The sequence below is a fragment of the Thermobia domestica genome, chromosome 5 (genome assembly GCF_964235325.1).
Source record: "Thermobia domestica chromosome 5, izTheDome1.hap1.1, whole genome shotgun sequence".
Taxonomy (NCBI): domain Eukaryota; kingdom Metazoa; phylum Arthropoda; class Insecta; order Zygentoma; family Lepismatidae; genus Thermobia; species Thermobia domestica.
This window is the reverse complement of record NC_137458.1, coordinates 15,271,907-15,295,920: the sequence shown is the minus strand read 5'-3', so window position 1 is coordinate 15,295,920 and position 24,014 is coordinate 15,271,907. Positions and strand designations below refer to the sequence as shown.

At 34.2% G+C, this 24,014-nt stretch overlaps 1 long non-coding RNA gene across 2 annotated transcripts in view; it reads right to left on the bottom strand.

Annotated features, from left to right (window-relative positions):
- LOC145684589 (uncharacterized) overlaps positions 1-24,014 on the bottom strand; it is a 99,367-nt gene that overhangs the window by 57,751 nt on the left and 17,602 nt on the right. The gene's annotated exons all lie outside the window — the stretch shown is intronic.

Genomic DNA, 24,014 nt, shown 5'->3' with positions numbered 1-24,014 from the left:
TTTTTCACTGCGTTCTTCTTTTCTCCGGGTCGGTTCTTCTCTGTATCCTTCACGTTAACGTTGGCGTGACAATGATCCAAATCCGGAATGATCCAATGATCCAAATGAATAAATACCATTAATCACAGCGACTCATTTACGTGGCAAACAAACTAATCAGATTTACGCTACCCTACTTTATTTGTACTTTCATTTGTCACACCCGTCTCCAGTATCAATTTCAAGATATTCTAAATATGATCGCGTCTGCATCATAATCCGTGTCTCGTCATCCTTCCACGCCGTCTGAAACATGGCAGAAACTCCCGTGTTCTGGCTGGTTTTGTGTGTTGATTCCCACCGTCCAGCCCAAAGATCCACATAGAGTGGATTTGCTTTGTTCTGAAATATAATGAATTGTCCTGCATATAAGTTATAAAGTCATAACATTGGTGCACAGTTCAATCTGAGTCATACCTCTTTCTTCAATCCCACCGAGTATATTCCCGCTGCAGCAACTCTCACTCTGAGGCATATTTAAGTTTTATATATATGATTGCTCAACATGATTAGGGACTTAGGGATCTATCTCGATTTATACCGTATGTGTTGCTCAGCGGCTTGTCTGGGGATTGGAAGCATTATCAAACCATGTCTATAATAATTGGTCTGAAGTTATACTATTTTTCAAGAAAAATCTGAATTTTTAGGGGGTTTGAGCCAACTGGACTCCCACTTAAATACGTGCCTGTTTCAACTTCAAATCTCTGACCAACTCTCACACTACTTAACATAATTCATGCATTTGTGCTGCAATGGTATTGCTATCTTATTCTTACCTTGGTTGGAATTATAATGCAGCCGCGCCAGTTCAACTATATGTTTCCCTCTTGAAGTTATCTTCTTCGAATCAATGACATCCCTCCGTCGTACTAACAAAACAAACACACCAGCCGGCGTCAGGTCGACTCAGCGGCGCTTTCTCCCACTAAACAATTGCCTGCTACTAGCAAACAATTACCAGCGATACGGCTTACGCCCGAACCTATTTGGCCAGTTTTTTTTTTCATGATTCGGGGCGCTGGTCCCGCCAATTTGATTCAGATTCAACCATTGATTGGGTTATACAACGGTGACGTCACTCTCAGACACGCGTAAAAACAGAACATCCGAAAATCCTACATTCATTTTTCAACAGAACAATGTAATTCGCGTTACATCGTTTTGTCGCTACAAAATGCACATTTGCTACTTACAATGACATTGACAAAACAATGTAATTTCAGTTACGCAGTCGTTCAGTAGCGACAAAACAATGTAACTCGATTTGCATCGTTTTGTCGCTACAGACAGGCTAATTTCCTACTTACATCGAAATTTTCTTTGCTATATTTTCAAAAATATTTGACCCAGCTCAATGCTGGGCCTGGTGAACATAAATATCGGTGGCGGGAAATTCAAAAATGCTTATAGCGACAAAACAATGTAACTCAAGTTACAGCATTTTGTCGTGACACGGCAGGGGAGTACCCCGAAAAATATGACCCTGCGATACCGTACGAACAAAGAAGTATGTGACTTGATCAGGAATGCTTCCCAAGTGTAAGATGGGTTTTGCATTTTCTGAAAACAGATTTAAATAACCCGTCCGAAGGTGAAATTTATTCCAAAATTTTAGCTGCTAAGGGTATACCGGTAAATAATGTAATTATGGTATATACAATGAAAAGTGAACCCAGACAATGATCAACTTTTTAAGGTAAAGTCAAATAACTTCAAACATATAAGTACATTCTTAGGAGTCAAACAGTGAAGTAATTCACAAGTGTGCAGTTTAGATGTATAAAGGAACAGAAGAAGATTCGATGTAAACCAAAATAACAACTTTCTTTTACGTTGAAATAATTTATATAGAATTTATTTAATGCAATGCAGAGTAATGCGTTTCAAAATGAATTTGATATCGCACTAAAATCCATATCTAACAGTTGTATGGTAGCAGTGGAACTTTGAAGAAACTTCAATTTTTGTAAAGGGTGTCCCACAAAGTACACAACTTTTGAAATTCCCGCTATTTTTGTTCTAGTAAGTTCGCAGCATTGAACGTTACACGATTTTCATTTGTTATCTTTTGTGGTTAGTAGTCACCTGGTAATCACCAAGGATCTTATAAAATAGAGGATCTGCCCTTACAACAAACTCTTGAAGCCATACGTCACAGTTTCGCCACCCCTAGTCTACCCACTCCGCCCAATTGGATCGCCATGTTTTGAGCCAACAATCATGGCGGAAACGAAAGTAGCCAATCAGACGATGGCAGAAACGAGAGTAGCCAATCAGACGTGCCGATGCTCGGTTGTTTTTTGGCTTCATCCATTTAATAGGATGAAGATACATATGGGCAGATCCTCTATTTTATAACATCCTTGGTAGTCACGGAGGGAGCACTGAAAGGACTAGCTCGGGAGAGTAATGCTCCCGGAAGTAGAAACGAGAAACACAGTTCTGATTGGTTAGCGTTATCCACTTCTTGCCACGTTGCATTCAAATAGTTAACAACAAACGCTTGCTGTTGTCGGCCTCAGTGGCCGAGTGGGCTAGCGCTATATGCTAGTAATAAAATCCTCTTTTGGCGCGAGTTCAAACCCCGCCCGAGGAAAGATTCTTTTTTTACATTTTTAGAACACTTATTAAATTAAAATAATATGAAAATAATACTTAAAAAAGTGATTTATTTATTTTTATGCAGATAAGTAGTTGTAGTACTTGTGCCCTTGTACTCAATGATATAGGGTCGTTTTGTTCCCCTTGTACTTCATGATATAAATTTTGTGACCAACTTAAAACAACTGGCTAGGATAGCGCGTAAAACAGCTGTCTAGAGTAGCGCGCGGAAAAACGTACTTCCGGGAGTATTACTCTCCCGAGCGGGTCGTGCACTGAATAGTGCACGATCGTCAACTGTTTTCTGTATGGGTAGGAATGGAGAACTGGGGGGTCATACTGAAAATTTACTACAAATGTCGTGAAGCGCTTCACCCCTATCCGTACCGAAAACAGATGTCGATCCTGCTATTCAACGCTCCGTGATTACCAACTTCAAGACAATATAAGAAAATTATGTAATGTTCAGTCCTGTCAATATACTAGAACAGAAATGGAGTGCATTTCAAAAGCTGTGTTCTTTATGGAACACCTTTTATATTCATGGGCGGAGTTGGGAATTGTCTCCTGGGGGGCAGACCTTTTGTATGCTGGGGGAGGGGGCACGGTAAATGCAAATGAGAATTGAAGAATCTTATAGGTGGCATTTTTATTTTTTATCAGAAAGTAGGGGAGGGAAATGCCCTCCTATGCCCCCAAAGCTCCGCCTAGACCTATGTTTATATTAAATCCTTTTGGTACGTTTTGTTCCCAAACGTCTTCATTGCACTATACAGCTCACACGTCAAGCACAAGAAGACATTTTCGTGCTTTCCCTCGAAACAGGAATGGGAGATAGCACTCCGTGATTCAAATACCAATTAATGCTCTGTTTATATTTCCGGATGTGATAAGATTAAATGGTCTGAAATTGAGCCTACAGCTACTTAATTTGCAGTGTGGTGATGTGTCCAAATATTCTAGTTAGGATTCTTTAGACACACAAGAAGAAATGAAATGAAATGAAATTTTTGAGTTTTACGTCCCACGCTTATGCCGGTTAGGCTAAAGGAGACGGTGATAATGAGAGATGAATGAAATGGTGGAATGAAGAAAGTGGGAGGAAACGGGAGAACCCCGAGAAAACCCACGCACACGGTGTTTGTCCACCACAAAGTTCACTTGGCAGGAGCAGGGTTTGAACCCGGGACCCCAAGCACTAGAGGTGAACGCTCTACCACTGAGCCACCGCGGCCCCCTAGACACACAAGAAGAGTAACTAGAGAATGATGACCAAGAATATGTGAATAATATGTAACAATTTTCCAAATTTCAAATGCGCCTTTGGGTTGTTAGATCTGGGCTCGATTCCCGGCTGGAGCTGATGTGATGCGGATCCCATGTTAAGCTGTCGGGCCACGTGCCATATAGCCTTGCTGCTGAAAGACACGCTAAACTCAACTGAACTCAACTGAACTCTCTTTGACACTGGGGCTAAGGATAACTACATACATTCAAAGAGATTATTGAGCTTGAACTTTAAACGTGAATTTGGACGAATCCGCTTTGCAGGAATAACTTCTAGTTACTCAGATGTATTACAAGCGAAAAACAATTTAAATATTGGAGTCGATGAGTTGACTACAAGGCGGAAACACTAATTTGTTCTTAGGGGATTATGATCATCACGGAAACTTGCCATCTGTCATAGAATACTAATCAATGTGTGTGGGAATCGAACCTAAGACCTTTAGATACTAATAAAACGTTCACGTTCTAGGTAAGAGGACTGCACTTCCGTTGTATCTAATGAAAAAAATGACTACCAATCTTTTTCTGTTTCCGACGACTTTAATTCGGTGCTTGTAATACATAATAACCAGCTAACAACAACAGCTAATTTCAGCCCTGAAGCTAAATGCACTGCAAGAAACTAGGAATCTTCAGTTGTCATTCTCTGTTATAATCATTCTACACGTTGTGTTTATCTTTTTTCTAATTTCTGTTATTGTTCCCAGATGCATGTAGTTATCAAAGCGTAATTTCCTCTGATGATTTCGTTGGGTTTTGTTTTTTGTTTTGTTTTGTTTTTGGGCTTTTCCTGGAAACCTTGAGCGTGTTAATCATTCAAATTAGTAAAACGGTAACTTTTCCTCTTCCATAGACAACTTGAAACCCTCTGCTGCAGCACTTTTCCTGTTCCGAAACAGAAAAATAATAAATATACTACTTGTTTTTCTTTTTCTTTTCTTTAGAAAAAGAAAAAAATGTACTGTCATTAGCAGTAACGTGAGAAACAGATGTTTCAAATCCTGCAAGATGATTAAGAGAAAAATAACAAAAATACCATTCACAAACTTACTTAAACAACGTGAACACATTGGTTATTATTTCTCTCTCTTTCTCACCCTCTTTCTCGGTTGCAAAACTTGAATTTCAATCTTTCCCTTTCCACAAGAACAATTTTCACAAGAGGTGTGCAATTTTTTCAGCATCTCTTGTCTCCATCCTCCCAATCCCGAATCGTAGACGCATATTTTTATTTATTATTATTATTATTATTATTATTATTATTATTATTATTATTATTATTATTATTATTATTATTATTATTATTATTATTATTATTAAATGAATGATAGCTTCCAATAAAGAAGGGCCTCTTGCATCGGAGGTAAGTATCAGAGATGGGTTGAACCAGGCTCATATCCACGGGGAGCTAGGGTGGGGCGGGCCCCCCTAACATTTTACGGTAGGCTTGTAAATGAAAGTGGCATGTAATAAAAGACCTTTAATTCCTGGTAGCCGAGTTTATGAAAGATTTCAGCCTGTACCTAGAGGAGTTACGGTGAATTTTTAACATTGATCTAGTTGAAAATTATAGGCCTAGTGACTTGTTGGTAACAGTGTAATTTACAGTGGAATCGTTAATAATTAGCAACAATTATTGGAAAAGAGATTCGCTCATGGTCATGGCGAGATTCGCTCATGGCTATAGCCAGCCCAAAAATTTAGGGGGGGCCGGTAGAAATTAGAGGGGGCCCGGCCCAACTATATTATAATTCATCACCTTATTATAGTTCATTTCCAAGCCTACCGTGAAAATTTAGGGGGGGCGGCCCACCCTAACCCACCCGTGTATACGAACCTGATAGTGTCCGGAGACAACAAAGGTTAATGAATCCTCAGACGAAAATACGAAAGAAAATATAACACAGATGCACAAATATGTTAGTTTGGAGTTATAACCCGCTAAAAATTGCAAGGGATGATCACATACAAGTTTGTAATGAAAATTCGTTTACAACTACAAAAAAATTGTCATTCAACGACAAATTAAATATCAATTAAAATTATTCTCAAAATAAAGATTTCATTGAACCGGCACGGTGGTTCAATGGTAGAGTGCTTTCCTCTGGTGTGTGGGATATGTGGTTCGATCCCTGACTAAGTATGTTTATGGTGGACAACATCGGGTATCCTCGGATACTTCCGGTTCCTCCCACTTTCTCATTCCACCATTTCTTCCATAATCATTCACTTGCCTTAATCATCCGTCTCCCTTAGCCTAAAGGGAATAATCGTTGGAGGTTAAACTAAAAGATTTCATTTTATAAGAGAAGAGAAATAATTCTCATTCCACCAATTCTTCCATCATCATTCACTTGCCTTAATCATCCGTCTCCCTTAGCCTAAAGGACATAATCGTTGGACGTTAAATTGAAAGATTTCATTTTATAAGAGAAGAGAAATAATTCTCATTCCACCAATTCTTCCATCATCATTCACTTCCCTTAATCATCCGTCTCCCTTAGCCTAAAGGACATAATCGTTGGACGTTAAACTGAAAGATTTCATTTTATAAGAGAAGAGAAATAATTCTCATTCCACCAATTCTTCCATCATCATTCACTTGCCTTAATCATCCGTCTCCCTTAGACTAAAGGACATAATCGTTGGATGTTAAACTAAAAGATTTCATTTTATAAGAGAAGAGAAATAATTCTCATTCCACCAATTCTTCCATCATCATTCACTTGCCTTAATCATCCGTCTCCCTTAGCCTAAAGGACATAATCGTTGGAGGTTAAACTAAAAGATTTCATTTTATAAGAGAAGAGAAATAATTCTCATTCCACCAATTCTTCCATCATCATTCACTTGCCTTAATCATCCGTCTCCCTTAGCCTAAAGGACATAATCGTTGGAGGTTAAACTAAAAGATTTCATTTTATAAGAGAAGAGAAATAATTCTCATTCCACCAATTCTTCCATCATCATTCACTTGCCTTAATCATCCGTCTCCCTTAGCCTAAAGGACATAATCGTTGGATGTTAAACTAAAAGATTTCATTTTATAAGAGAAGAGAAATAATTCTCATTCCACCAATTCTTCCATCATCATTCACTTGCCTTAATCATCCGTCTCCCTTAGACTAAAGGGAATAATCGTTGGATGTTAAACTAAAAGATTTCATTTTATAAGAGAAGAGAAATAATTCTCATTCCACCAATTCTTCCATCATCATTCACTTGCCTTAATCATCCGTCTCCCTTAGACTAAAGGGAATAATCGTTGGATGTTAAACTAAAAGATTTCATTTTATAAGAGAAGAGAAATAATTCTCATTCCACCAATTCTTCCATCATCATTCACTTGCCTTAATCATCCGTCTCCCTTAGACTAAAGGGAATAATCGTTGGATGTTAAACTAAAAGATTTCATTTTATAAGAGAAGAGAAATAATTCTCATTCCGCCAATTATTCCATAATCATTCACTTGCCTTAATCATCCGTCTCCCTTAGCCTAAAGGACATAATCGTTGGAGGTTAAACTAAAAGATTTCATTTTATAAGAGAAGAGAAATAATTCTCATTCCACCAATTCTTCCATCATCATTCACTTGCCTTAATCATCCGTCTCCCTTAGACTAAAGGGAATAATCGTTGGATGTTAAACTAAAAGATTTCATTTTATAAGAGAAGAGAAATAATTCTCATTCCACCAATTCTTCCATCATCATTCACTTGCCTTAATCATCCGTCTCCCTTAGACTAAAGGGAATAATCGTTGGAGGTTAAACTAAAAGATTTCATTTTATAAGAGAAGAGAAATAATTCTCATTCCACCATTTCTTCCATAACCATTCACTTGCCTTAATCATCCGTCTCCCTTAGACTAAAGGGAATAATCGTTGGATGTTAAACTAAAAGATTTCATTTTATAAGAGAAGAGAAATAATTCTCATTCCACCAATTCTTCCATCATCATTCACTTGCCTTAATCATCCGTCTCCCTTAGACTAAAGGGAATAATCGTTGGATGTTAAACTAAAAGATTTCATTTTATAAGAGAAGAGAAATAATTCTCATTCCACCAATTCTTCCATAATCATTCACTTGCCTTAATCATCCGTCTCCCTTAGCCTAAAGGACATAATCGTTGGAGGTTAAACTAAAAGATTTCATTTTATAAGAGAAGAGAAATAATTCTCATTCCACCAATTCTTCCATCATCATTCACTTGCCTTAATCATCCGTCTCCCTTAGACTAAAGGGAATAATCGTTGGATGTTAAACTAAAAGATTTCATTTTATAAGAGAAGAGAAATAATTCTCATTCCACCAATTCTTCCATCATCATTCACTTGCCTTAATCATCCGTCTCCCTTAGACTAAAGGGAATAATCGTTGGATGTTAAACTAAAAGATTTCATTTTATAAGAGAAGAGAAATAATTCTCATTCCACCAATTCTTCCATCATCATTCACTTGCCTTAATCATCCGTCTCCCTTAGACTAAAGGGAATAATCGTTGCATGTTAAACTAAAAGATTTCATTTTATAAGAGAAGAGAAATAATTCTCATTCCACCAATTCTTCCATCATCATTCACTTGCCTTAATCATCCGTCTCCCTTAGACTAAAGGACATAATCGTTGGAGGTTAAACTAAAAGATTTCATTTTATAAGAGAAGAGAAATAATTCTCATTCCACCAATTCTTCCATCATCATTCACTTGCCTTAATCATCCGTCTCCCTTAGACTAAAGGGAATAACCGTTGGATGTTAAACTAAAAGATTTCATTTTATAAGAGAAGAGAAATAATTCTCATTCCACCAATTCTTCCATCATCATTCACTTGCCTTAATCATCCGTCTCCTTTAGCATAAAGGACATAATCGTGGGACGTTAAACTAAAAGATTTCATTTTATAAGAGAAAAGAAATAATTCTCATTCCACCAATTCTTCCATCATCATTCACTTGCCTTAATCATCCGTCTCCCTTAGCCTAAAGGACATAATCGTTGGAGGTTAAACTAAAAGATTTCATTTTATAAGAGAAGAGAAATAATTCTCATTCCACCAATTCTTCCATCATCATTCACTTGCCTTAATCATCCGTCTCCCTTAGACTAAAGGGAATAATCGTTGGATGTTAAACTAAAAGATTTCATTTTATAAGAGAAGAGAAATAATTCTCATTCCACCAATTCTTCCATAATCATTCACTTGCCTTAATCATCCGTCTCCCTTAGCCTAAAGGGAATAATCGTTGGAGGTTAAACTAAAAGATTTCATTTTATAAGAGAAGAGAAATAATTCTCATTCCACCAATTCTTCCATCATCATTCACTTGCCTTAATCATCCGTCTCCCTTAGACTAAAGGGAATAATCGTTGGATGTTAAACTAAAAGATTTCATTTTATAAGAGAAGAGAAATAATTCTCATTCCACCAATTCTTCCATCATCATTCACTTGCCTTAATCATCCGTCTCCCTTAGCCTAAAGGGAATAATCGTTGGATGTTAAACTAAAAGATTTCATTTTATAAGAGAAGAGAAATAATTCTCATTCCACCAATTCTTCCATAATCATTCACTTGCCTTAATCATCCGTCTCCCTTAGACTAAAGGGAATAATCGTTGGATGTTAAACTAAAAGATTTCATTTTATAAGAGAAGAGAAATAATTCTCATTCCACCAATTCTTCCATCATCATTCACTTGCCTTAATCAACCGTCTCCCTTAGCCTAAAGGGAATAATCGTTGGATGTTAAACTAAAAGATTTCATTTTATAAGAGAAGAGAAATAATTCTCATTCCAACAATTCTTCCATAATCATTCACTTGCCTTAATCATCCGTCTCCCTTAGCCTAAAGGGAATAATCGTTGGATGTTAAACTAAAAGATTTCATTTTATAAGAGAAGAGAAATAATTCTCATTCCACCAATTCTTCCATAATCATTCACTTGCCTTAATCATCCGTCTCCCTTAGCCTAAAGGGAATAATCGTTGGAGGTTAAACTAAAAGATTTCATTTTATAAGAGAAGAGAAATAATTCTCATTCCACCAATTCTTCCATCATCATTCACTTGCCTTAATCATCCGTCTCCCTTAGACTAAAGGGAATAATCGTTGGATGTTAAACTAAAAGATTTCATTTTATAAGAGAAGAGAAATAATTCTCATTCCACCAATTCTTCCATCATCATTCACTTGCCTTAATCATCCGTCTACCTTAGCCTAAAGGGAATAATCGTTGGATGTTAAACTAAAAGATTTCATTTTATAAGAGAAGAGAAATAATTCTCATTCCACCATTTCTTCCATAATCATTCACTTGCCTTAATCATCCGTCTCCCTTAGCCTAAAGGGAATAATCGTTGGATGTTAAACTAAAAGATTTCATTTTATAAGAGAAGAGAAATAATTCTCATTCCACCATTTCTTCCATAATCATTCACTTGCCTTAATCATCCGTCTCCCTTAGCCTAAAGGGAATAATCGTTGGATGTTAAACTAAAAGATTTCATTTTATAAGAGAAGAGAAATAATTCTCATTCCTCCATTTCTTCCATCATCATTCACTTGCCTTAATCATCCGTCTCCCTTAGCCTAAAGGGAATAATCGTTGGATGTTAAACTAAAAGATTTCATTTTATAAGAGAAGAGAAATAATTCTCATTCCACCATTTCTTCCATAATCATTCACTTGCCTTAATCATCCGTCTCCCTTAGCCTAGAGGGAATAATCGTTGGATGTTAAACTAAAAGATTTCATTTTATAAGAGAAGAGAAATAATTCTCATTCCACCATTTCTTCCATCATCATTCACTTGCCTTAATCATCCGTCTCCCTTAGCCTAAAGGGAATAATCGTTGGATGTTAAACTAAAAGATTTCATTTTATAAGAGAAGAGAAATAATTCTCATTCCACCAATTCTTCCATAATCATTCACTTGCCTTAATCATCCGTCTCCCTTAGCCTAAAGGGAATAATCGTTGGATGTTAAACTAAAAGATTTCATTTTATAAGAGAAGAGAAATAATTCTCATTCCACCAATTCTTCCATCATCATTCACTTGCCTTAATCATCCGTCTCCCTTAGACTAAAGGACATAATCGTTGGAGGTTAAACTAAAAGATTTCATTTTATAAGAGAAGAGAAATAATTCTCATTCCACCAATTCTTCCATAATCATTCACTTGACTTAATCATCCGTCTCCCTTAGACTAAAGGGAATAATCGTTGGATGTTAAACTAAAAGATTTCATTTTATAAGAGAAGAGAAATAATTCTCATTCCACCATTTCTTCCATAATCATTCACTTGCCTTAATCATCCGTCTCCCTTAGACTAAAGGACATAATCGTTGGAGGTTAAACTAAAAGATTTCATTTTATAAGAGAAGAGAAATAATTCTCATTCCACCATTTCTTCCATAATCATTCACTTGCCTTAATCATCCGTCTCCCTTAGCCTAAAGGGAATAATCGTTGGATGTTAAACTAAAAGATTTCATTTTATAAGAGAAGAGAAATAATTCTCATTCCACCAATTCTTCCATCATCATTCACTTGCCTTAATCATCCGTCTCCCTTAGACTAAAGGACATAATCGTTGGAGGTTAAACTAAAAGATTTCATTTTATAAGAGAAGAGAAATAATTCTCATTCCACCAATTCTTCCATAATCATTCACTTGCCTTAATCATCCGTCTCCCTTAGACTAAAGGGAATAATCGTTGGATGTTAAACTAAAAGATTTCATTTTATAAGAGAAGAGAAATAATTCTCATTCCACCATTTCTTCCATAATCATTCACTTGCCTTAATCATCCGTCTCCCTTAGCCTAAAGGACATAATCGTTGGAGGTTAAACTAAAAGATTTCATTTTATAAGAGAAGAGAAATAATTCTCATTCCACCATTTCTTCCATAATCATTCACTTGCCTTAATCATCCGTCTCCCTTAGCCTAAAGGACATAATCGTTGGAGGTTAAACTAAAAGATTTCATTTTATAAGAGAAGAGAAATAATTCTCATTCCACCATTTCTTCCATAATCATTCACTTGCCTTAATCATCCGTCTCCCTTAGCCTAAAGGACATAATCGTTGGATGTTAAACTAAAAGATTTCATTTTATAAGAGAAGAGAAATAATTCTCATTCCACCATTTCTTCCATAATCATTCACTTGCCTTAATCATCCGTCTCCCTTAGCCTAAAGGACATAATCGTTGGAGGTTAAACTAAAAGATTTCATTTTATAAGAGAAGAGAAATAATTCTCATTCCACCATTTCTTCCATAATCTTTCACTTGCCTTAATCATCCGTCTCCCTTAGCCTAAAGGACATAATCGTTGGAGGTTAAACTAAAAGATTTCATTTTATAAGAGAAGAGAAATAATTCTCATTCCACCATTTCTTCCATAATCATTCACTTGCCTTAATCATCCGTCTCCCTTAGCCTAAAGGACATAATCGTTGGAGGTTAAACTAAAAGATTTCATTTTATAAGAGAAGAGAAATAATTCTCATTCCACCATTTCTTCCATAATCATTCACTTGCCTTAATCATCCGTCTCCCTTAGCCTAAAGGACATAATCGTTGGAGGTTAAACTAAAAGATTTCATTTTATAAGAGAAGAGAAATAATTCTCATTCCACCAATTCTTCCATCATCATTCACTTGCCTTAATCATCCGTCTCCCTTAGCCTAAAGGACATAATCGTTGGAGGTTAAACTAAAAGATTTCATTTTATAAGAGAAGAGAAATAATTCTCATTCCACCATTTCTTCCATAATCATTCACTTGCCTTAATCATCCGTCTCCCTTAGACTAAAGGGAATAATCGTTGGATGTTAAACTAAAAGATTTCATTTTATAAGAGAAGAGAAATAATTCTCATTCCACCATTTCTTCCATAATCATTCACTTGCCTTAATCATCCGTCTCCCTTAGCCTAAAGGGAATAATCGTTGGAGGTTAAACTAAAAGATTTCATTTTAGAAGAGAAGAGAAATAATTCTCATTCCACCATTTCTTCCATAATCATTCACTTGCCTTAATCATCCGTCTCCCTTAGCCTAAAGGGAATAATCGTTGGATGTTAAACTAAAAGATTTCATTTTATAAGAGAAGAGAAATAATTCTCATTCCACCATTTCTTCCATAATCATTCACTTGCCTTAATCATCCGTCTCCCTTAGCCTAAAGGACATAATCGTTGGAGGTTAAACTAAAAGATTTCATTTTATAAGAGAAGAGAAATAATTCTCATTCCACCATTTCTTCCATAATCATTCACTTGCCTTAATCATCCGTCTCCCTTAGACTAAAGGGAATAATCGTTGGATGTTAAACTAAAAGATTTCATTTTATAAGAGAAGAGAAATAATTCTCATTCCACCATTTCTTCCATAATCATTCACTTGCCTTAATCATCCGTCTCCCTTAGCCTAAAGGACATAACCGTTGGAGGTTAAACTAAAAGATTTCATTTTATAAGAGAAGAGAAATAATTCTCATTCCACCATTTCTTCCATAATCATTCACTTGCCTTAATCATCCGTCTCCCTTAGACTAAAGGGAATAATCGTTGGATGTTAAACTAAAAGATTTCATTTTATAAGAGAAGAGAAATAATTCTCATTCCACCAATTCTTCCATCATCATTCACTTGCCTTAATCATCCGTCTCCCTTAGCCTAAAGGGAATAATCGTTGGATGTTAAACTAAAAGATTTCATTTTATAAGAGAAGAGAAATAATTCTCATTCCACCAATTCTTCCATCATCATTCACTTGCCTTAATCATCCGTCTCCCTTAGACTAAAGGGAATAATCGTTGGATGTTAAACTAAAAGATTTCATTTTATAAGAGAAGAGAAATAATTCTCATTCCACCAATTCTTCCATCATCATTCACTTGCCTTAATCATCCGTCTCCCTTAGCCTAAAGGACATAACCGTTGGAGGTTAAACTAAAAGATTTCATTTTATAAGAGAAGAGAAATAATTCTCATTCCACCATTTCTTCCATAATCATTCACTTGCCTTAATCATCCGTCTCCCTTAGACTAAAGGGAATAATCGTTGGATGTTAAACTAAAAGATTTCATTTTATAAGAGAAGAGAAATAATTCTCATTCCACCAATTCTTCCATCATCATTCACTTGCCTTAATCATCCGTCTCCCTTAGACTAAAGGGAATAATCGTTGGATGTTAAACTAAAAGATTTCATTTTATAAGAGAAGAGAAATAATTCTCATTCCACCAATTCTTCCATCATCATTCACTTGCCTTAATCATCCGTCTCCCTTAGACTAAAGGGAATAATCGTTGGATGTTAAACTAAAAGATTTCATTTTATAAGAGAAGAGAAATAATTCTCATTCCACCAATTCTTCCATCATCATTCACTTGCCTTAATCATCCGTCTCCCTTAGACTAAAGGGAATAATCGTTGGATGTTAAACTAAAAGATTTCATTTTATAAGAGAAGAGAAATAATTCTCATTCCACCAATTCTTCCATCATCATTCACTTGCCTTAATCATCCGTCTCCCTTAGCCTAAAGGGAATAATCGTTGGATGTTAAACTAAAAGATTTCATTTTATAAGAGAAGAGAAATAATTCTCATTCCACCATTTCTTCCATAATCTTTCACTTGCCTTAATCATCCGTCTCCCTTAGACTAAAGGGAATAATCGTTGGATGTTAAACTAAAAGATTTCATTTTATAAGAGAAGAGAAATAATTCTCATTCCACCATTTCTTCCATCATCATTCACTTGCCTTAATCATCCGTGTCCCTTAGACTAAAGGGAATAATCGTTGGATGTTAAACTAAAAGATTTCATTTTATAAGAGAAGAGAAATAATTCTCATTCCACCATTTCTTCCATAATCATTCACTTGCCTTAATCATCCGTCTCCCTTAGACTAAAGGGAATAATCGTTGGATGTTAAACTAAAAGATTTCATTTTATAAGAGAAGAGAAATAATTCTCATTCCACCAATTCTTCCATCATCATTCACTTGCCTTAATCATCCGTCTCCCTTAGACTAAAGGGAATAATCGTTGGATGTTAAACTAAAAGATTTCATTTTATAAGAGAAGAGAAATAATTCCCATTCCACCATTTCTTCCATAATCATTCACTTGCCTTAATCATCCGTCTCCCTTAGACTAAAGGGAATAATCGTTGGATGTTAAACTAAAAGATTTCATTTTATAAGAGAAGAGAAATAATTCTCATTCCACCAATTCTTCCATCATCATTCACTTGCCTTAATCATCCGTCTCCCTTAGACTAAAGGGAATAATCGTTGGATGTTAAACTAAAAGATTTCATTTTATAAGAGAAGAGAAATAATTCTCATTCCACCAATTCTTCCATCATCATTCACTTGCCTTAATCATCCGTCTCCCTTAGACTAAAGGGAATAATCGTTGGATGTTAAACTAAAAGATTTCATTTTATAAGAGAAGAGAAATAATTCTCATTCCACCATTTCTTCCATAATCATTCACTTGCCTTAATCATCCGTCTCCCTTAGACTAAAGGGAATAATCGTTGGATGTTAAACTAAAAGATTTCATTTTATAAGAGAAGAGAAATAATTCTCATTCCACCATTTCTTCCATCATCATTCACTTGCCTTAATCATCCGTCTCCCTTAGCCTAAAGGACATAATCGTTGGATGTTAAACTAAAAGATTTCATTTTATAAGAGAAGAGAAATAATTCTCATTCCACCAATTCTTCCATCATCATTCACTTGCCTTAATCATCCGTCTCCCTTAGCCTAAAGGACATAATCGTTGGACGTTAAACTAAAAGATTTCATTTTATAAGAGAAGAGAAATAATTCTCATTCCACCAATTCTTCCATCATCATTCACTTGCCTTAATCATCCGTCTCCCTTAGACTAAAGGGAATAATCGTTGGATGTTAAACTAAAAGATTTCATTTTATAAGAGAAGAGAAATAATTCTCATTCCACCAATTCTTCCATCATCATTCACTTGCCTTAATCATCCGTCTCCCTTAGACTAAAGGGAATAATCGTTGGATGTTAAACTAAAAGATTTCATTTTATAAGAGAAGAGAAATAATTCTCATTCCACCAATTCTTCCATCATCATTCACTTGCCTTAATCATCCGTCTCCCTTAGACTAAAGGGAATAATCGTTGGATGTTAAACTAAAAGATTTCATTTTATAAGAGAAGAGAAATAACTCTCATTCCACCAATTCTTCCATCATCATTCACTTGCCTTAATCATCCGTCTCCCTTAGACTAAAGGGAATAATCGTTGGATGTTAAACTAAAAGATTTCATTTTATAAGAGAAGAGAAATAATTCTCATTCCACCATTTCTTCCATAATCATTCACTTGCCTTAATCATCCGTCTCCCTTAGCCTAAAGGACATAATCGTTGGAGGTTAAACTAAAAGATTTCATTTTATAAGAGAAGAGAAATAATTCTCATTCCACCAATTCTTCCATCATCATTCACTTGCCTTAATCATCCGTCTCCCTTAGCCTAAAGGGAATAATCGTTGGATGTTAAACTAAAAGATTTCATTTTATAAGAGAAGAGAAATAATTCTCATTCCACCATTTCTTCCATAATCATTCACTTGCCTTAATCATCCGTCTCCCTTAGCCTAAAGGACATAATCGTTGGAGGTTAAACTAAAAGATTTCATTTTATAAGAGAAGAGAAATAATTCTCATTCCACCAATTCTTCCATAATCATTCACTTGCCTTAATCATCCGTCTCCCTTAGACGAAAGGGAATAATCGTTGGATGTTAAACTAAAAGATTTCATTTTATAAGAGAAGAGAAATAATTCTCATTCCACCATTTCTTCCATAATCATTCACTTGCCTTAATCATCCGTCTCCCTTAGCCTAAAGGACATAATCGTTGGAGGTTAAACTAAAAGATTTCATTTTATAAGAGAAGAGAAATAATTCTCATTCCACCAATTCTTCCATCATCATTCACTTGCCTTAATCATCCGTCTCCCTTAGACTAAAGGGAATAATCGTTGGATGTTAAACTAAAAGATTTCATTTTATAAGAGAAGAGAAATAATTCTCATTCCACCAATTCTTCCATCATCATTCACTTGCCTTAATCATCCGTCTCCCTTAGACTAAAGGGAATAATCGTTGCATGTTAAACTAAAAGATTTCATTTTATAAGAGAAGAGAAATAATTCTCATTCCACCAATTCTTCCATCATCATTCACTTGCCTTAATCATCCGTCTCCCTTAGACTAAAGGGAATAATCGTTGGATGTTAAACTAAAAGATTTCATTTTATAAGAGAAGAGAAATAATTCTCATTCCACCAATTCTTCCATCATCATTCACTTGCCTTAATCATCCGTCTCCCTTAGCCTAAAGGGAATAATCGTTGGATGTTAAACTAAAAGATTTCATTTTATAAGAGAAGAGAAATAATTCTCATTCCACCATTTCTTCCATAATCATTCACTTGCCTTAATCATCCGTCTCCCTTAGACTAAAGGGAATAATCGTTGGATGTTAAACTAAAAGATTTCATTTTATAAGAGAAGAGAAATAATTCTCATTCCACCAATTCTTCCATCATCATTCACTTGCCTTAATCATCCGTCTCCCTTAGACTAAAGGGAATAATCGTTGGATGTTAAACTAAAAGATTTCATTTTATAAGAGAAGAGAAATAATTCTCATTCCACCAATTCTTCCATCATCATTCACTTGCCTTAATCATCCGTCTCCCTTAGACTAAAGGGAATAATCGTTGGATGTTAAACTAAAAGATTTCATTTTATAAGAGAAGAGAAATAATTCTCATTCCACCAATTCTTCCATCATCATTCACTTGCCTTAATCATCCGTCTCCCTTAGCCTAAAGGGAATAATCGTTGGATGTTAAACTAAAAGATTTCATTTTATAAGAGAAGAGAAATAATTCTCATTCCACCATTTCTTCCATAATCATTCACTTGCCTTAATCATCCGTCTCCCTTAGACTAAAGGGAATAATCGTTGGATGTTAAACTAAAAGATTTCATTTTATAAGAGAAGAGAAATAATTCTCATTCCACCAATTCTTCCATCATCATTCACTTGCCTTAATCATCCGTCTCCCTTAGACTAAAGGGAATAATCGTTGGATGTTAAACTAAAAGATTTCATTTTATAAGAGAAGAGAAATAATTCTCATTCCACCAATTCTTCCATCATCATTCACTTGCCTTAATCATCCGTCTCCCTTAGACTAAAGGGAATAATCGTTGGATGTTAAACTAAAAGATTTCATTTTATAAGAGAAGAGAAATAATTCTCATTCCACCAATTCTTCCATCATCATTCACTTGCCTTAATCATCCGTCTCCCTTAGACTAAAGGGAATAATCGTTGGATGTTAAACTAAAAGATTTCATTTTATAAGAGAAGAGAAATAATTCTCATTCCACCAATTCTTCCATCATCATTCACTTGCCTTAATCATCCGTCTCCCTTAGCCTAAAGGGAATAATCGTTGGATGTTAAACTAAAAGATTTCATTTTATAAGAGAAGAGAAATAATTCTCATTCCACCATTTCTTCCATAATCATTCACTTGCCTTAATCATCCGTCTCCCTTAGCCTAAAGGACATAATCGTTGGAGGTTAAACTAAAAGATTTCATTTTATAAGAGAAGAGAAATAATTCTCATTCCACCAATTCTTCCATAATCATTCACTTGCCTTAATCATCCGTCTCCCTTAGACTAAAGGGAATAATTTATTTATTTATTTATTTATTGTCTTCAACAGAGAATATATTCTCCAATTACAGAAGACCTGTACAATATATTTTACAAGTTTACTATTGTAATAGATTTAAAAGAAAAATAATAAAAAAGTAATAAGAATATAGATAAATATATACAATTAATTTTGTAACAAACTATTTAAAAGTGAAATAGCTACAGTAGCAGAAATACATGAAATTAATACGCTTATACATAAACATGTGAATATGCTTTTAGGAATTCATAAAACATTTTGTCGCAACAATTCACAATAGGTTCGAAATGACATATTAAAATCTAAATACGGCAATTTTTGTGATATAATATTATATGTTTTGCACATTCGGATCAATGGTGAACTGCTGTAATGCTCCGTTCTAGGTGTATCATATAATAATAAGCACCTCTGTCGAGTATTAGCCATTTTTGTGTTAAATTTTAATAGTCCCAGAAACGAACTGTTATCGTATATACCTTTAATCAGTTTGTATAAAAATATTTGTTCATGTAGTTTTTGTCTATTAGATAATTTAGTATAATCAAATTCATTTAGCAAATACTGGTATGATATTCTATGTCTTGTAGCTGAGATGTGGTATTTCCGGAAATATAAATAACGTAGAAAACGTTTCTGAACTGCTTCTATTTTATTGGAATGGGAGAATGTAGAAGTTTTCCATATTAAGGATCCGTATTCCAACTTACTTCTTACTAGACTATTAAATAAAACTTTACTAGAATTAATAGTTCTAAAGTTTGCAGCGTTTCTGATGATAAAACCTAATTGTTTGTATGCACATTTAACTATATAATCCAGGTGATTGTTAAACGTAAGTTTTGAATCTAATATTACACCCAAATCTTTAATATAATTTACCCTCTGAACTAACTGTTTATTAATTGTATATTGAACTTCCGGGCTGTGCTTAATATTACTAAACACAATATAATTACATTTCTTAACATTAAATTGAAGTCTATTTCTTACTGACCAGTTATACAATTCATCAATGTCCTGTTGTAGATATAGGCTATCTCTTTGATTATTTACTTCGATAAATAATTTAATATCATCTGCGTACATTAGGCAGTTGGCATATTTAACAGTATTAAATATATCATTAATATATAATATAAAAAGAAGAGGTCCAAGGTTGGATCCTTGAGGTACTCCAGTATTACATCTATATTCTACGGACTTAAATTGTTTGTACATCACATATTGCACTCGATCCGTAAGGTACGATCGGAAGAGTTTTATATATTGTGAACATAATCCAAATTTATCAAGTTTATCCAATAGTATTGTATGATCAATCTTGTCAAATGCTTTGGAAAAGTCAAAATAGACTGAGTGGACAGATGAACGCCTATGGAGAATAGTATATATGTATTGAACATAATTAATTAAATTTGTAATTGTAGATCTGCCAGGGTAAAACCCATGTTGAAATTCCGAAATATGTGGTTTGACATGCTTTAGAATTCGATCAAACAAAATTTGTTCAAATATTTTTGCTGGTGCACATAATATTGCTATAGGTCGATAATTTTCAATTACTTTGCTATCTCCTGATTTCAAAACAGGACATACTCGAGTTGTTTTCCATAATGTAGGGAAACAACTAGTTTTTATAATCATATTAAAGATGGAGCAAAGTGGATTCATAAGTAGTTCAGAGCATGCCTTAAGTATATAAGGAGGTAATCCATCAGGTCCACCAGCCTTTTTTGGTTTAAGTTTCTTTATAGCAATTCTATATTCATTGATGGATACACTATTTAAAGTTAAACTATGAGAAACAAACATATTATCACTAGTGGGCCAATCCATGTTATTGGGGGAGGTTTCATATACAGATTGAAAGAATTGGGCATACCCATCAGCTATACTTTTACCAGTTTCCAATACATTATTTTGATATTTTAGTATGCTATTATTATGTCTCATTTTTCCCTTTTTATTTTGAACTAAATTCCAAAAAGAACGGATATCACATTTAATGTCTTTTTCAATTTGTTTTACAAAATCAGAGTATGCAATACTTATCATTTTCTTTAATTCTCTCCTGATCTGTACGAACATAAATTTATTATATTCAGAAAATTTTGACTTTTTTCTATAATATTCTTTTAATTTTAATTTATCTATAATATTCTTCGTGAACCAACATGGATATTTCTTTTGAGTATATATCCTTTTCCTGGGAACAGTTACATCAAATATTGAGTTCAAAATCTGATAAAAGTTATAAACTGCGTCCTCTACATTACAGGAGGTACTTACAACGTTAAAGTTAGCTTCACTTAAGAGTTTATATAATTGCATAAAATCCGCTCTTTTAAAATTTCGTTCAATAATATATTCTTTTCTTATATAGTTAATTACTCTTTCTTGTTTAATTATAATAATTAATGGAGGATGGTGTTTATCCGGTTTAACCATTGGGTCATTTTCTTTGAAGATTTCAATTCTTTCTTCAAAATTCGATAAAACTAGGTCAAGAGTTCTATAATTACAATTCCTAATATTATTCAGTGAACACAAACCAGAAATATTCAAAAAATCTGATAGTGTTTTGTAACAAGTTCCTCCTGTTGTAAGATCATACTTAGAATCAGTGATTAAAGGAAGATTAAAATCTCCTATTATAATTACATTTTCATTAAACCACTCGTAATTTGTTTCAAATAAATTATAAAAAGATATATAACTTTCAATTTTAGATGCAGGGCAAAAATAAATTCCAAAAATGTAATATACTTGGTGGTTTAAAATTATTCTAACACAGATAACTTCATTTTCATTACCCAGATCAATTCTATAAGAGCTGATATCCTCTTTTACTGCAATCAGCACCCCACCACCTCTTTTGTTTAATCTATCAGTACGATAAACTTTGTAAGAATCAGTAAATAATTCATTATTTGTAATTCCATCATGCAACCATGTTTCTGTTAATACAATAATGTCATATTCACAAGACAAGCTATTCAGATAAAACTCATTAATTTTAGTATTCAAACCATTTACATTTTGATAATAAACAGTCATGCCATTATGACAATCCATCTATTATATATTTAAAACATCTTCAAGTGTTTTTAATACAAATACATTCCTATCATCTACCCTTTTTCTCAGTTTTATTGTACCTGCATCATCCACCCACAAATAAGCATAACCCTTTTCCCGTTTAACTTTCCTAGCCTGTCTCATGATATCCTTTCTATATCGAGTTAGACTTTGATTGATGTACACGGGTTGGTCTTTACTGAAGCCAACTTGAATTGCGTTCAAATTTCTTTTAACCTTCCTTTTTCGCAAGAATTCCTCTTTATCAACCCTCCTAACAAACTTAACAATAATACCACTTTCAGGCTGATTTGCAGTCTGTTTCAACCTATGACATACATCAATTGCTTCCGTTTTAACATCTAAGTCCAAAGCATGACCGACACTTTTTACAATTTCATAAGTATTTTCATTCGGTAACTGTGGAATTCCATATATTTCAATAGTATTTCTCCTGTTATATTGATCTACATCATCAAGCAATAACCGCGTTTCGTTTAGTTCTTTCTTTAAAAGTGAATTTTCTTCCTTTAGTTGATCAATTTTAACAACACACTCATTTATTGTCTCAGTTTGAGTTTTTATTAGGGCTGTACTTTCATCTAGTTTCTGGTGAGCAAATTCTAATGATTTTCCCAGTTCACGTTCAAGTTCTTTATTAGAGCTTTTTAATTTCGTCATTTCGTCTTTGAGATCCTTAAGCAATTTGTAGATATCTCTCAAAGATGGAATATCGGGATCTTGAGCAACTTCCGCGTGCATACTAGCGCGTCTGTTTTTTGGATGATAATCGTTGGATGTTAAACTAAAAGATTTCATTTTATAAGAGAAGAGAAATAATTCTCATTCCACCATTTCTTCCATAATCATTCACTTGCCTTAATCATCCGTCTCCCTTAGCCTAAAGGACATAATCGTTGGAGGTTAAACTAAAAGATTTCATTTTATAAGAGAAGAGAAATAATTCTCATTCCACCAATTCTTCCATCATCATTCACTTGCCTTAATCATCCGTCTCCCTTAGACTAAAGGGAATAATCGTTGGATGTTAAACTAAAAGATTTCATTTTATAAGAGAAGAGAAATAATTCTCATTCCACCAATTCTTCCATCATCATTCACTTGCCTTAATCATCCGTCTCCCTTAGACTAAAGGGAATAATCGTTGGATGTTAAACTAAAAGATTTCATTTTATAAGAGAAGAGAAATAATTCTCATTCCACCAATTCTTCCATCATCATTCACTTGCCTTAATCATCCGTCTCCCTTAGACTAAAGGGAATAATCGTTGGATGTTAAACTAAAAGATTTCATTTTATAAGAGAAGAGAAATAATTCTCATTCCACCAATTCTTCCATCATCATTCACTTGCCTTAATCATCCGTCTCCCTTAGACTAAAGGGAATAATCGTTGGATGTTAAACTAAAAGATTTCATTTTATAAGAGAAGAGAAATAATTCTCATTCCACCAATTCTTCCATCATCATTCACTTGCCTTAATCATCCGTCTCCCTTAGACTAAAGGGAATAATCGTTGGATGTTAAACTAAAAGATTTCATTTTATAAGAGAAGAGAAATAATTCTCATTCCACCAATTCTTCCATCATCATTCACTTGCCTTAATCATCCGTCTCCCTTAGACTAAAGGGAATAATCGTTGGATGTTAAACTAAAAGATTTCATTTTATAAGAGAAGAGAAATAATTCTCATTCCACCAATTCTTCCATCATCATTCACTTGCCTTAATCATCCGTCTCCCTTAGACTAAAGGGAATAATCGTTGGATGTTAAACTAAAAGATTTCATTTTATAAGAGAAGAGAAATAATTCTCATTCCACCAATTCTTCCATCATCATTCACTTGCCTTAATCATCCGTCTCCCTTAGACTAAAGGGAATAATCGTTGGATGTTAAACTAAAAGATTTCATTTTATAAGAGAAGAGAAATAATTCTCATTCCACCAATTCTTCCATCATCATTCACTTGCCTTAATCATCCGTCTCCCTTAGACTAAAGGGAATAATCGTTGGATGTTAAACTAAAAGATTTCATTTTATAAGAGAAGAGAAATAATTCTCATTCCACCAATTCTTCCATCATCATTCACTTGCCTTAATCATCCGTCTCCCTTAGACTAAAGGGAATAATCGTTGGATGTTAAACTAAAAGATTTCATTTTATAAGAGAAGAGAA